The sequence below is a fragment of the Carassius auratus genome, unplaced genomic scaffold (assembly GCF_003368295.1).
Source record: "Carassius auratus strain Wakin unplaced genomic scaffold, ASM336829v1 scaf_tig00040150, whole genome shotgun sequence".
NCBI lineage: Eukaryota > Metazoa > Chordata > Actinopteri > Cypriniformes > Cyprinidae > Carassius > Carassius auratus.
This window is the reverse complement of record NW_020526570.1, coordinates 1-13,500: the sequence shown is the minus strand read 5'-3', so window position 1 is coordinate 13,500 and position 13,500 is coordinate 1. Positions and strand designations below refer to the sequence as shown.

The window sequence follows — 13,500 nt, the reverse complement described above, 5'->3', positions numbered from 1 at the left end:
CTAGTGATGATTTTTTTGTGTTTTTAATGCATGGAGTGGCTCTACTGGAGGAGTGGAGAGGGTCCGTATTTGCTCTGCATGTGACATTTATTCCGAGTGATGCCTGCTCCGTCGCTCCTTGTAGTCTTCTGATCATCAAACTGCTGCTTCTGCATCACACACATCAGAACCACCATATATCAGGGATGTCTCGTACAGCTCGCTGTTTGTTTGGGATTTCCTCTACTGTGTTAAGTTTAGCCCGTTGTTGTCGCCGTTGTTTTAGCACTTCGGTATTGCCTCTTAGTTTAGAGTATCACATATATATCTCTGTATTTTTGGAGAGCATAAAAGGACTTTATTGGAATACGGATATATGTTCCGTATATCCATAAACCAGCTTAGCCTTCCATCTTTTGAGTGCACACGTCTCTGTAAAAGTTATTTCAAAAGCTTTATTGAGTTTGTTAATGTGTAAACTTGTGTGAAATAAATGAAACCAGTGCTCAGGGATTGTTGAGAGGGGAACACAGTAGCAATGCTCGTGAACAAATGGGTGGAATTTACTTTGACACCACAAAGGTCAAATGTCAAAGATTAGCACAGGTCATAAAAACTTTATGGAACGGCTGAGTGTGGAAAACAGGATCGTTGTATGGAGGCCTATCTCTGCCACATAAAACAAAATGCTTAGGTAAACCATAATTATGGCAGAAAATGTGATAATGTCATAACTATGAGATAAAAGTCGAAACTGTCATAGTCAAAATTATGAGATAACAGTCATAGTTATGACAAAAAGTTGAAATTATGAGATCATATGAAGTCATAATTATTACAAGTCAACACTGAGATACAAATTCTTGCCATTCAATTATTCCATAGAAGCATATTCTTACCAAATTCTTACCAGAATTTTTTTATTATTATATTTAGGTCATAATTTTGATTCAGATTTACAAAAACAAAGGCTTCCAGAGTATTAAGAAGAGGACATGCTTAGAATCTAAAGCTTTATTGTCATGAGGAAGACAGTTTGACTTACTGTACTTGAATTGGAAGGAATTCAGGTTCAATAATTACATTTATCTAATTATTATAAGTATGTAATTGTGTTACTTGTGATTTGTTCTTTGTTAGTTTGGTTTCAAGTAAGAAATAATAATAACCATTATTTAAAAAAAAAGTTTTGTTTGTGACTGCTAACATTTGAATGCTAAATAGTTCCATTGAGCAACAGTTTGAAGTGAGTTTTAGTGTAGAATATTCAAATCCGTTTACATTTATGAGATTCAATAGATGAAACGATTCATTCACTATTACTTTTCTAAAATGCTTGTAATTCTGCATAAGGAAGTCTTCTGAATGGCTACAATATGAAGTTTTAAACTGGAAAAAGTGTTGCTTCTGTTATAGTGAGTGCAATCAGATATATTTGCCTTTTCAAATCAGATTTTACATGATCATAATGCTTGTTTTGTGTTTCAAGGAAAGGAATATACACTGCAGTTGGGAATTTATTGTCATTGGTTTAATTTGCAAAGTACAACATAAACGAAAGCGTATGAAATACTCTCAGATGGGCAAGTTTGAAGGTTTGATTATGTTCCAACGTTTGCTACAAATATGAATGCAATCTTCTGATGTAGGTGTGTGCCTAGATGTACTGTATAAAGTGCTGTATAAAATTTAATATTCTGCACATGTGCAAGTCAGCCCTTAGATAGGAGTTTTAGTATGTGACTTAGTCGGAATGCAGTCATTATTTACCTGTGATCTTTGAAAAAAAAATATTGTTCTGCCTTTAAAAGTTGTGCCAAACTGTTTGCCAACCTTTAGTGTGTCCTTTAGGTATTTGTTCTGTGTATTTGTGTGTGTTCAAACCACAATTTATTGATTATGAATTTACTGAAGCAGTCCACAGAGAGGGTAACTAATAACAGGGGGCCTTAAATAGCTGAAACACAATACAGTTTAAGTGGAAGGAACCCTGCTCTTAATCAATTTCAAGCATCATTGCGAATTTATATGTTACAGGTGGGCCTCCAACGGAGTTAGACGAAACAATATTTCAAGAATGAAATCCACAATCAGGTTTTCATTTGTTTGGCAACTCTTTTTGATTTTATTTTGTTTCAAAACCCAAACTGTCCGCTGAAGCTACAAACACTGTTTAATTATTTCATTTGATTGATTTGCTGCTGTATACAATCATTGATTGCAAAGGTTTACGTTCATATTTGTGTTTATGTCACCCCTATGTCTTTTCGTATACTATTAAAGGGTAAAATATATGAAAAAAAACTTCAAAGGACAATGAGTGTTTGTGTGTGTGTCCACAGAATATATGAGAGTAATATCAGATCTGTCGTCAATGGGGTCCTTTGATGACGGGGCCACCCATAAAATGTGAATTTAAGCAGCAGCCCCGATTGAGTTACAAAAATCAGCATATGAGTTATTTACCATTATGCCACAGACAACCATGGAAATTTTTACTTTTTTTTTCTAACTCCTTGATCTCATGTCATTCCAACTTCATATGACTTACTTTAGTGCAACAAAGACATAAAAGTTAGGCAGAATCACTTTTGAGGCAAAAGAAAAAAAAAGGTGCAATAAAAGGGTGCAATTTAAAGCAGTTTTTTTTTTTTTAAAAGGGACAGTTCACACAAGAATGAAAATTCACAAAAATTTACTCACTCTCAAGTTGTTCCAAACCTGAATGAGTTTCTTTCTTATGTTGAAGAGAAAAGAAGATATTTTGAAGAATGTTTAAAAAAAAAAAACCAGCTGATGGTAGCCATTGACTTCCAAAGAATGGAAAAATACAGTTATTTTTTTTTTGTTCAACAAAAGAAAGAAATTTATGCAGGTTTGGAACAACTAATAACAGAATTTTCATTTTAGGTGAACTATCCCTTAAAGCTGTATGCTATTAAGAGTGCTAGTTATCCAGTACAGTTGAATTGCACATTTACTGAACATCCTGAAATTTCGGTTAAAAAAACAACAACAACAACAAAAAAAAAAAAAAAACAGTAGGATATAAATCACTTTTAAAGCAAGTCTATTGCTTTTTTTTACACATCTTTGTAACGCCCCCAGGCAGCTCTTTCCAGTTACACAAGTGCAGCTGCTGCTTCTATAAATTGTGTTTCTTTAGCTCAAATCAATCTAAAACCTTTTTTTCAAGCCTATTATTTATTCTTTAAGATGAATTGTTTGGAGCCCCACAATTCATTAATTAATTCCTACAATTGATTAATTTGTTCCCTCATCTTAAGTAAACCATGGCCACGGTGTACTAATTTGTTCCCCCAATTTATTAATTAGTGCCCCCTTTTTTTAGTTAAATGTAGTAAAAAATTAAAACAGAGTGAACCACACAGTGAAAATGATAAATGATCTAATAATGATCTTGCAGGGCACCCGAAACACTGTTAGACCTGTTTTGAGACACAAGATTGAAGAAAATGGTCATATATTTATATATATAAATACAGATTTCATTCATAATTCATTTGATATCTATCCAATTTGCAGCCAACTGAAGATAAAGATCCAATATTAGTTGTTTTATTTTTAGTCTAGACTAAAGCACAGTATGTAAACAATGTAAATTGTATAAGAATTCTAAAACACTAAGAAATGACATCAAGCAATGAATATACAGTATATTACAATATCTAGATGATGTAAGAGTATACTTGTAATGTGACAAAACAATACACAGTACATTCACGTTATTCATTCAGATTATGTGAATCCCATAAAGAGATTCTGATAGCTGCATCTAATCAGAATCAGGGCTCTCAAGTCTCACGCATTGGGCGTGAGACTCACGCATTTCAACCCGTTCACACGCTCACACGCCACACCTTGTATTTCTCACGCAGAGACATTACGAGGACAACGCCCACCAAGTTGCGGCGCTATTTTTTTAAACAGTGAAACAGGTAACGTAGAGGAATCAAGTGAGTTCCCCGAAGGCCCTGACACGCACCTGCTAATCGAATAAAAAAAAATATAGCTACCGATCAGCCAATCAGAAAATAGCATTGCTGTATCCGGGTAAGATTTTTACAGGCTCGTGTGCAACACAGATCCAGACGCTCGCTGAAGTAGGTAACGTTACGGTTACAGACTTGTCAAGACAATGACACAGATTTTCACTATATGTTTTTTTTAGCAATATATTAATTTAACATTTTTTAAAAACAGTCTAAGATATGTTTTGGTCTGATGGTTATTATGACCCCGACACGCACGCAATTTTGGCCATTATACGTGGTCGGCCGTAGCTTTTGTGCCTATTATTAGCCCACTATTATTTTTTTATTGCCAAAGTTACACGTTGAAGAGGATGCGGGGCTACTCTGACAGTTTTATATAAGAGACTTCTATAATAGGCCTATCCATAATACTTGTATGGCAGTATCCATAATAGTTTAAAAAAAAAAAAAAATTTCTTTCCTTTTATTTTTACTGCACCTCATCCTGGTCCCCATTTTCAAAACGTTTTGCCTAGGCTATTTCATTATATTTTATCCAATGTATAATATTGATTATTGCATTCGTCTATTTCAAAGATGTCAGGGAAGAGGCAAAGGATCAATCTTTCATGCTTTGTTCTAAAAGATCTGGGCCCGTATTCATAAAGAATCTTAATGCAAAAAGTAGTTCCTAGTGACAAAATTCTAAGAAAATTCTTAGAAATGTGGGCGTTTACTTTTAAAATTAAAGAAAAAAATCCTAGTAAAGAAAAAAGTAATTCAGAAAGCATCTTATCCCTTAAAAGAGGTCTTAAGGTAAAATTTGTTATGAGCACAGACGAGGACTTTTAAGAGGCTTAAGAGTTTCTTTAACAGAGGAGAAAATGGCAGAAAGATGAAGAGGCAGAAGAAATGTGTTGCAGACAATGGATGACAATGAGTTAATAAGACGGTATAGATTATATAATAATTTAATATAATATAATTTAATATATAAATTAAAGTAATCACTACATTACAATATTTGGCAACTGGGAACATGCAACAATGCAATAGTGATGATTTGGGTCTGTCACAACCTTCTGTAAGCAGAGTGATCACACAAACAATTACAGCACTTTCAGAACATCTTATTGTGTCGCAGTTCATTTCGTTTCCACTGGACATTCCCACCTTGCAAGCTCAAAAAACTGCATTTATGAATATAGCAGGCTTAGGTGCGCACAAGCAGGGGGAATGAACCGTTAATAGTTTGTGCTATACGCTCCCATGTCTGCTTCTTGTGCCTTGCTGTGTCTGAATTTTCCTTTAAGAATGGCCTTGTGTTCATCCATTAACTGGGCTAACAGTAAACACTGTTCCTCTGTCCAGTTTGGCTTTCTCGCTCTTCTTGGTTTTGATTCCATGTTTGATACATTAAAACCAACACTCAAACCGCCACTTAAATAGGACAGCAATCACTGTAACTGGAAAGAGTGGAACAATTTTTATCATTCTAAGCCAATCAAATACCTTATAGGAAATTAAAAGCATGGTAAATAAAAAAATAGAATTCATATACACACATATAATGTGTGTGTGTGTGTGTGTGTGTGTGTGTGTGTGAGAGAGAGAGAGAGAGAGAGAGAGAACGGTCAAATAGGAAAAATTACGCATGTAAATTTAAAGTGAGGATTAGAATAGACCCTATACTTAAAATCACTCTTTTTTTTCCTTCTTGGACAACCAGCCAATCAGAGTCTTCAAAAGATTGTGTCATACATAGCAACCGGTTCAACCCCGCCTCCTCACTAAGATAAACGTTTTTGTCTTTTCCTTACTCAGAGTTGCTCTCAGATCGGTCCCGAATCGCTTTTAAGCTAAGACTCCTACGTAAAAGTTTTTAAGCTAAATTAAGAGTTTTCTGAGAGGATTCTTAGAATCTTTATGAATGCGGGCCCAGCTCCCTAAAAAGGTGGCTAGGTCAGAGGAGGAGGCTGTGGAGAATACAGTAGGGGAGGGAGTTAGGGTGCCAGTAGAGGATGGGTGCATGGAAGAGACTGTGGAGGACCATAGAGGAAACAGTGGAGAACCCACTGGAAACAGGGAAAAAGAGAGGGTTATGTAGAGCAGCCACCTGTAGGTGTTCCTTTAAGAAGGAGTGGTCAACCCGATCACCATTCATCACAATGGGAACCACCAGCTCTTTTTACTGGTGCTTAGTCTGCAGACAAGATAACTCCTGTGTCCATCAAGGTGTGAGGGACATAAGCAGGGAGGCTTTCTAAAATAGCTGCATTAGTGTTAGTGCTTGCTCATTCAAACCTATGCTGAGAGGGTTTTCTCCATGGTGGGATTAAACAAGACCTAAACCAGGAACAGTTTAGCACTTGATGGAACTGTGAAAAATGGCTGGCCTGGAACCACAGTGATTCAAATGGGAGCCACCAACCCCTGGCCTCAAAACCAGCTACCAACACCTACTATAAACAGCACTGACCATTTTTTCTCTCTCTCTCTCTCACACACACACACACAAATAAATGCTGAATTAAATAAATATTATTTTATTTGTAAGAATATGTGTCATTTATGAGATCAGACACCCGTCCCCATCAAACCCCTGCCGCCATCGCGACCGCGGGCAAAATCTCACTCTGAACTCAGTTCAAAACTTGAGAGCCCTGCAGAATAGTTTGTGTAACTTGCGATTGCGAAGAGGTTAATTGATGACGAAATCACACACTTCCCCGCAATGCAACGCGATACTTCCGGGTTTCTTGTCACCGAAGCCTCGCTTTCGATTTCAACATGGTGGCTGCGTGAAATCAGCCGTGTAACGTGACCCATACTCGACTGACTTTAGGACCCGCGCGGAGCTGCTGGAGCGCTGGCCTCTGCTGCAGTCAGCGTGAGCAGCGGAGCATCCGGAGGAGAGCTGGCCGGCTGGGGAGGCGGTGGAGGACGGGGAGAGCGAAGCAGAAGGAGGATCCGGGAGTCAGCGAAAACAAAAAAAACAAAACAAAAAGGGGTCAGGCCTGGAACTTGGCGAAGCGGGTAATTAACACTGAGATCCGCTTTTCTAGAACCTTAAGCCGCCATAGAAATAAGTCTCCGCCGTGGGGCTGGCCGTTTTTTCGGGGCGATACGGTGGGGGGCGGCTCGATGTGGCCAGTGGTTTTTCCTGCTCATACAGATGTGCGACTTAATACACCGCGATATGCGCTTGAACTTGACGAGCGTTCATTTGCAGCTCCTCGAAACAATGGCTGTTTCAAAACCTAGCGAGCTGCCTAACGTTACCTAGACAGCATTTTTGATCATCATTATGTTCCGCACGCGCTTATGATGCCCCCAAAATGCCAAAAGACGCGCTTAAGATGCTCCAAAGTGTTGTCTAGGTAGGCAGCTCACCTTATGGGTATGGGCAGAAACTACTGTATGGTTACTACTGTGATTTTTTTTTTTTTAAATTCTGGAAAAAGAGTAACGGGATAGTTCACCCAAAAATTTAAATATTGTCATTTATTCACAAGCCAGTGACACTATAAGAAGTTTGACATAATAGATGTCAAGCCTCAAATATGTAATATTTGAATAAAACTGTAAACGTTATTAAGATTTCAGAGTTAAAAAAAAAAAAAAAAAAATTGGTTCACTAAGAAAGTTATAATATAAATTTTGATATAGCGCACAAGTCATTCAGATGACTGTTATGATGCTTCTTGTCAATTTTGGAGCTTCACAGCCCCCTGGTCACTACTGAATTTAATTGTCTGGAAAAGAACGGCATGGACATTCTGATAAACCTCTTTTTTTTTCACTGGAAGAAAAGAGTTTGGAAGTACATTACAGTACGTTAAGAATTCAGAACACAGATTATTCATTTTTTTTGGTGAACTATTCCTTTAACTATAGAGTCGCCTAATTTATTGACCTCTAAATCTAATTTCATGGGACTTTGGTGTCCTACTTGTAGAGAAAGCACAGTGAGGCACACATACATGGGAGTGAAGAATAAAATGTACAGATCACTTTAAAACCGCTCTGAGGAAGAAAAAGGGAAATACCATGAAGTAAAGAGTTCGTATTTCACCTCAGAGAAGGGTTTTTCGAGTCAACAATATATTATTTTCTCGTGCATTAGATTGAAACATTAAATGTAATTAAGGTTGATTTCCCATGCACAATTCCCAATTATTTGAATACACACCAATGTTTTATTCACTTATCAGACATTAAGAAGTCTGTTTGGCATTATAAGTTTGAAAGCACCTCATCTTATATGAGGGCAACTTTTTATTGTGAAATGAGTGTATTATTCTGATCTTCTGAATGTGTCTTTTTATTCTGAAAATTGTATCCGAGTGCAGTTTCTTCTGATTATTGTGTTCCTTTCCACAGGGGATCCTAGAGAAGGAGGGTCATCATTTTATCCCCTATTTTTCATCTTTTATTTTTATTTTCTTTTGCATTGTATTCAACAGTCACTCATTTGGCGATGCCGTCCAGCTCAGTTACCACCGCCGCCGCATTCAAGAGCTCCGACATCAACTGTGACACGAACGGAAATCAAATGGTAAGAGGTTAATGAGTCCCTGGACATTTTTAGGCTAACTACCACATCTGTCACTGAAGTGTCTTGTGTTTCGAAAAGCTTTAGTTTGCATATGCCAAAACTAGAATTTTGTAAAAATGTTGTTACAATAATTTCAAAAGTGGTGGTGACATGTTATGAATCTTCATGCAACACGCAATCCTTAAACTAATATTAATGATTCTGGCATTTTTAATGTTAACTAGCATAAAGGTATGTTGGTAAAATTTGACTTAAAGCCTTTATGTATAACGCATTATAAAAGTATGCATTAATTTAATTATGCCTTGTAATACACCTTATAATGCATCGTACAATCTCATGAATAATTGTAATCACAGTTAATATATTATAACACTTATCAGTTCATTGTTACACTATGCATTCCAAATTCAGTTATAATTATTTACAACATGATACAATATATTACAATGCACGTTATGAATAATTATAATGCATTATACCCTTTAATAACCCTTAATAATGCATTATACAAGGGTTTAAGTAAAGTGTTACCGGTGCGTTCATGCCATCGTGGAAATACCGTAATTATGAGATTCTTACTTGCAAAATATCCTTCACATCTTTGTAGAACTCACAATTACAACTTGAAACATTTTGTGAGATCTTCCAACCTGTTCCACCTGACAGCTTCAACATCACGTAGAAACACTCGAAATGTCTGTTTATTAATTATCCTATCATTGCGTATTGTTGATTTCTTAATAATGCAAGAATACAAAGAATATTCTGAAAGAAACAAAAGCCGTACAATACAGTTTAATGTTGCTAGCACAAAGGTGAATAATTATCTAATGTTGCGCGGAATAAACTAGATGTTTATAAATTTGAGTAAAAAACGTTACTTGATGTATTGTGTTTTTTCTGTTGATTAAACCGATACATTTGGGCAATACTATTAGTGCCATAATTCGGAGGATGTGAACAACTCAGACTAGAAAGTCCTAGTAATTGCAGTAATTATGACGTGACTTGAACACGTTATAATATTCAGCCAGTAGGAGCAACTGCTAACAGTACTTTTTTACTCATTATGCGTTCATTTGTTCATAAATTTAAGTCTTAAATAGTCTTATTTGCATCTATACCAAATAGATTACTTGTTAAAGTGTTTGTTTTCCTGAATAAATGCATATTCATTCATTTTCTTGCATGATTAATTTTTACCCATTTCCATTTTCCAGATGTCTGACACGTTTCGTATCAAAATTAAAGGGCCAGTTCACCCAAAAATGAAAATTCTGTCGTCATTTACTCACCCTCATGAAGAGCCAAACAGTTTTGGTGACTTTCATTGTATGAACAAAAGTAAAAACATATTTCTGAAAGCATCTTGTTTTACATTTCACAGAATAACATTTTTGGGTGAACTGTCCCTTTAAGTCTCTCCTCAAATCCATCAGTACGGTATTTCATTCAGTATGATGTATCATGATAATTTGTCGTGATTTATTTCCATGGCGGTGACTTGCGGGGCTATCAGGTGTCACCGTAGAGGCTCTGGTCAACATAAATAGTAAACATGAGTACACTGTTATCAGAGATGGTGCCTACTCTGTTTCGTACGAGTGTTTAGTGACGTGGGTGTTGGCTTGTGTTGGAGAGGCTGCCGTTCGCCTGATTTACGGGGGAATTCATTCTTCCCTGCCCCTGCACCCATGGACCCGCGCTACGCTCGCAGTCCTGTTGCTTGGCAACAGTTCTTGCCTTAAATAACTGGCTGCCGACAGAAATAGAGCAAGGATGTAGACAGTGTTACTGAGTTCACACAAGGCAATGTCGATTTCTGTGCACACCCTTTGTTTTTGTTTGTTTAAACACGTTGTTTGTTTATTTGTATCGTAATGAGAACATTGCGTGAGGCTAGCAGGGTTTATTAGTCATAAAATATGTGGAAAGACCTTCACACGAATAGAGTGAATGCTAACTCTCCAGAATTCAGATGTTAAATGAATAGATTAATGGAAAAATAAAAGAAATAAATATGCATCACATTTTAAATATGAATATATTTTAATAATTTAAAATATAATTTACATTTGAGTTTAATTGTGCATTTTTAAGGCATCTGTGTCTAATGCTTATCTTAGTACTTGAGGTGCTATTTGTACTCTGCTTATTTAGATTCATATCAGTTTTGTTATGCATTTATAAGAAGAAATTCCAACGGTGTCCCGCCATCTTTCAGCCATGCTGGACTTCTCAGTAGTCATGGCAGACGGGGACAGCATCCTCATTAGCATTCTGATTTAGAGCCGGTGGTTTCATTCAGCCCAGCCCTGAAGCTGCTGCAGCGGCTACATTAGGATCATCTTTTCTCTCCCGTCCACCCTAGGGTGCTTGGCTGGACTGAGGGTGGCTATTGTTGAGGAGGGAGGACACAGTTGTGTTAAACAAAGAGAAAGTGAATAAGGGGAGAGAATGAACCACTGAATGTCTTTGTAATTGTGTCAGGAAAGAGTCCAGAGAGTTCAGCATCTCTCCACGGCTGTATCAAACCGCACTTTATCTCTGCTAGGAAGATGCCATTCAAACACTGGCTTTTCTCATTATCTAAGTAACCTTGACGTAAGAGATGTAGAATGATATTATAAATCTTTTCATTAAAAAAATTAGGTCTTGGTTTCAACTGCAATATTTTGGTGTGGTTAAGTTACTGTAAAAAAATAAATAAAAAAGGATGAACCGATATTCAAATTCTTTCCAATGCTGATAAACTGATAATTATTTTCATGTTTTGGCTGATAAAATTATAAAATGGACAATATTTAACTCTACATTTTTTAACTCTACAATTTTTTTTACATGCATAAAAAAATAATATTATATGGACACAAATATAGTGATATCGTATCAGTTATCGGCCGATATTAAATATTTAAAAATATGTGTATTTTTTAATTATCTGTATCAAGTTTTGGATACCAGTTTGCGGGGTTGGTAAGTTTTTTTTGGACATCTTTATTTGATCAAAAATGCAGTAAAGATAATAACATTGTGAAACGTCTTCAGCATTACAACATTATAATTTACAGTATGAAAAATGGATGTTAATTTTGAGATTAACATCACATTAACCAGTGCTAATGAATTATTAATATTTTTAAAGATTACATTCAAGTGAGCACTGGATGATAATAATATAAATGTAAAAATAGAGAAATGAGAAGGCACAAATACACTATTTTTATTATAAAAATAAATAAATAATAATACCTTTATTTTAAATAAATGCTGTTCTTTTAAAATCTCTAGAATCCTGAAAAAAATCATGGTTTCCACAAAATATTAAACACCTTTAAAAAAAAAAATAAATAAATAAAAATAATAATAATAATAATTAATTATTCTTGAGCAATTTCTAAAGGATCATGTGACACTAAATACAGAAGTAATGGCTGCTGTAATTTCAGCTTTACCATCACCGGAAAAAAAATTACAATAGAAAACAAATTAGAATTTTCCTAATATTTCACAATAATATGTCTCTACTGTATTTTTGATCAAATAAATGCAGCCTTGGCAAGCATAAAAGACTTCGAAAAACAACTTACCAACCCCACAAACCTTTGAACATGAATCTATGAATTCTATGAATCTATCTCCAAAAAGTGAAACATAAAAAACTTAAAATAGGCTGATAACTGTACCACTATATTGTGTGTCCCTAGTAAAAAAAAATAATACAAAAATTTCATATCATATATCTTATATCAGTAGAATTCAAATTAAATATCTACAGTTTTCTTAAGTGTATTTGGAAAAAGTTTTGGAATGAAACGAATAATGTGACCCATTGAAAATTACAATATTACAAAATAAATAATACTTTTATTTATATTATCAATGGAACTCAAAATGGCCATGTGCCGGAGAGCTAGAATATGAGCCAGTAAGGGCTCTGGTCAAGCAATAATAGTTAATTAATGTGCATTTCTGTCTGTTTTAGAATGAGAGCTCTAGAATGGACACCGTGATTATTGACGAGATGCCTTCGCTCTGCACTCACTGTCCGGCAAAGGTGTACGGCCTGGGCCGCAAACGCAAGCAACCTCCCGTGAGTATCCTAGAGACTGAGCCTCTCAACACTCAACCAAACCACAAACACCCAACTTCCCTTGGGATTTGGTTTATTTTCGTTTATCCACCAGGGCGCTAGTTTGGCAGTGGTAGGGAACGGGGGTAAACAGGCAAACATGAGGGTGCTGGTAATGACACATTTCTTTTCAATTGGACAACTTGTGATTTGCACCTGGTGGACAGACAAAAACACACAAAGACTCCTATAGACCTAATGCCATAGTTAGTGCTTCTGGTCAAGATGAAGCTATAACAAGCCCACATATGCTGAAAAACTTCCTCTCAGTGAGAGAAACTTGCTTAGGCAATGGCTGAAGTTCAAAACTTTCCAACATGAAAGATGTTTCTGACTTATGAACTAAAATGTTTTTTTTTTTTGCAGAGCAGAAAGACAGTTTTAATGTGTTAGAAGCTCTATGCACAGAAACTTATGCTAGAGCTTCAATGCTCAGGATTGTCAGTTTAGAGCTTCTGAAACCTGAGCCATATTTTGAAGGTAATCTCTTGACTTGAGCCTAGCAAAATCCCCCAATGCAAGGAAACTAAAAACCCCACAAGGGTGCGTTTCCCAAAACCAAATATCATCGCAAGTTCTGTCATTATCAATAGAGTTCAATGAAACTTGTTTCCCTGGTCAGCTAATGATGATTGGGAAACATGTTCATTGACTGTGATTTAATTTTTGTGGTGAATCTTAGCCTCCAATAAAAGTCTGGCAGTGTCAGCAAGTGTTGATTGCATTTCTACACGGCTCTTACACCTCATGTGTACGGAAGAACCAATAAGACTGATGAAATTTGAACACAGTTTCATTATAAGTGTGTGCAAACTGGCAGATTAAAATCCTTT

At 36.0% G+C, this 13,500-nt stretch overlaps 1 long non-coding RNA gene across 1 annotated transcript; it reads left to right on the top strand.

The window, feature by feature from the left end:
- The first annotated feature begins 6,752 nt into the window (after nt 1-6,752).
- On the top strand, nt 6,753-12,578 carry LOC113084496 (uncharacterized). The gene is made up of 3 exons (XR_003283771.1): nt 6,753-7,010; nt 8,441-8,532; nt 12,521-12,578. It is a non-coding gene; the product is annotated as an uncharacterized LOC113084496 (long non-coding RNA).
- The last annotated feature ends 922 nt before the right edge of the window (nt 12,579-13,500 follow it).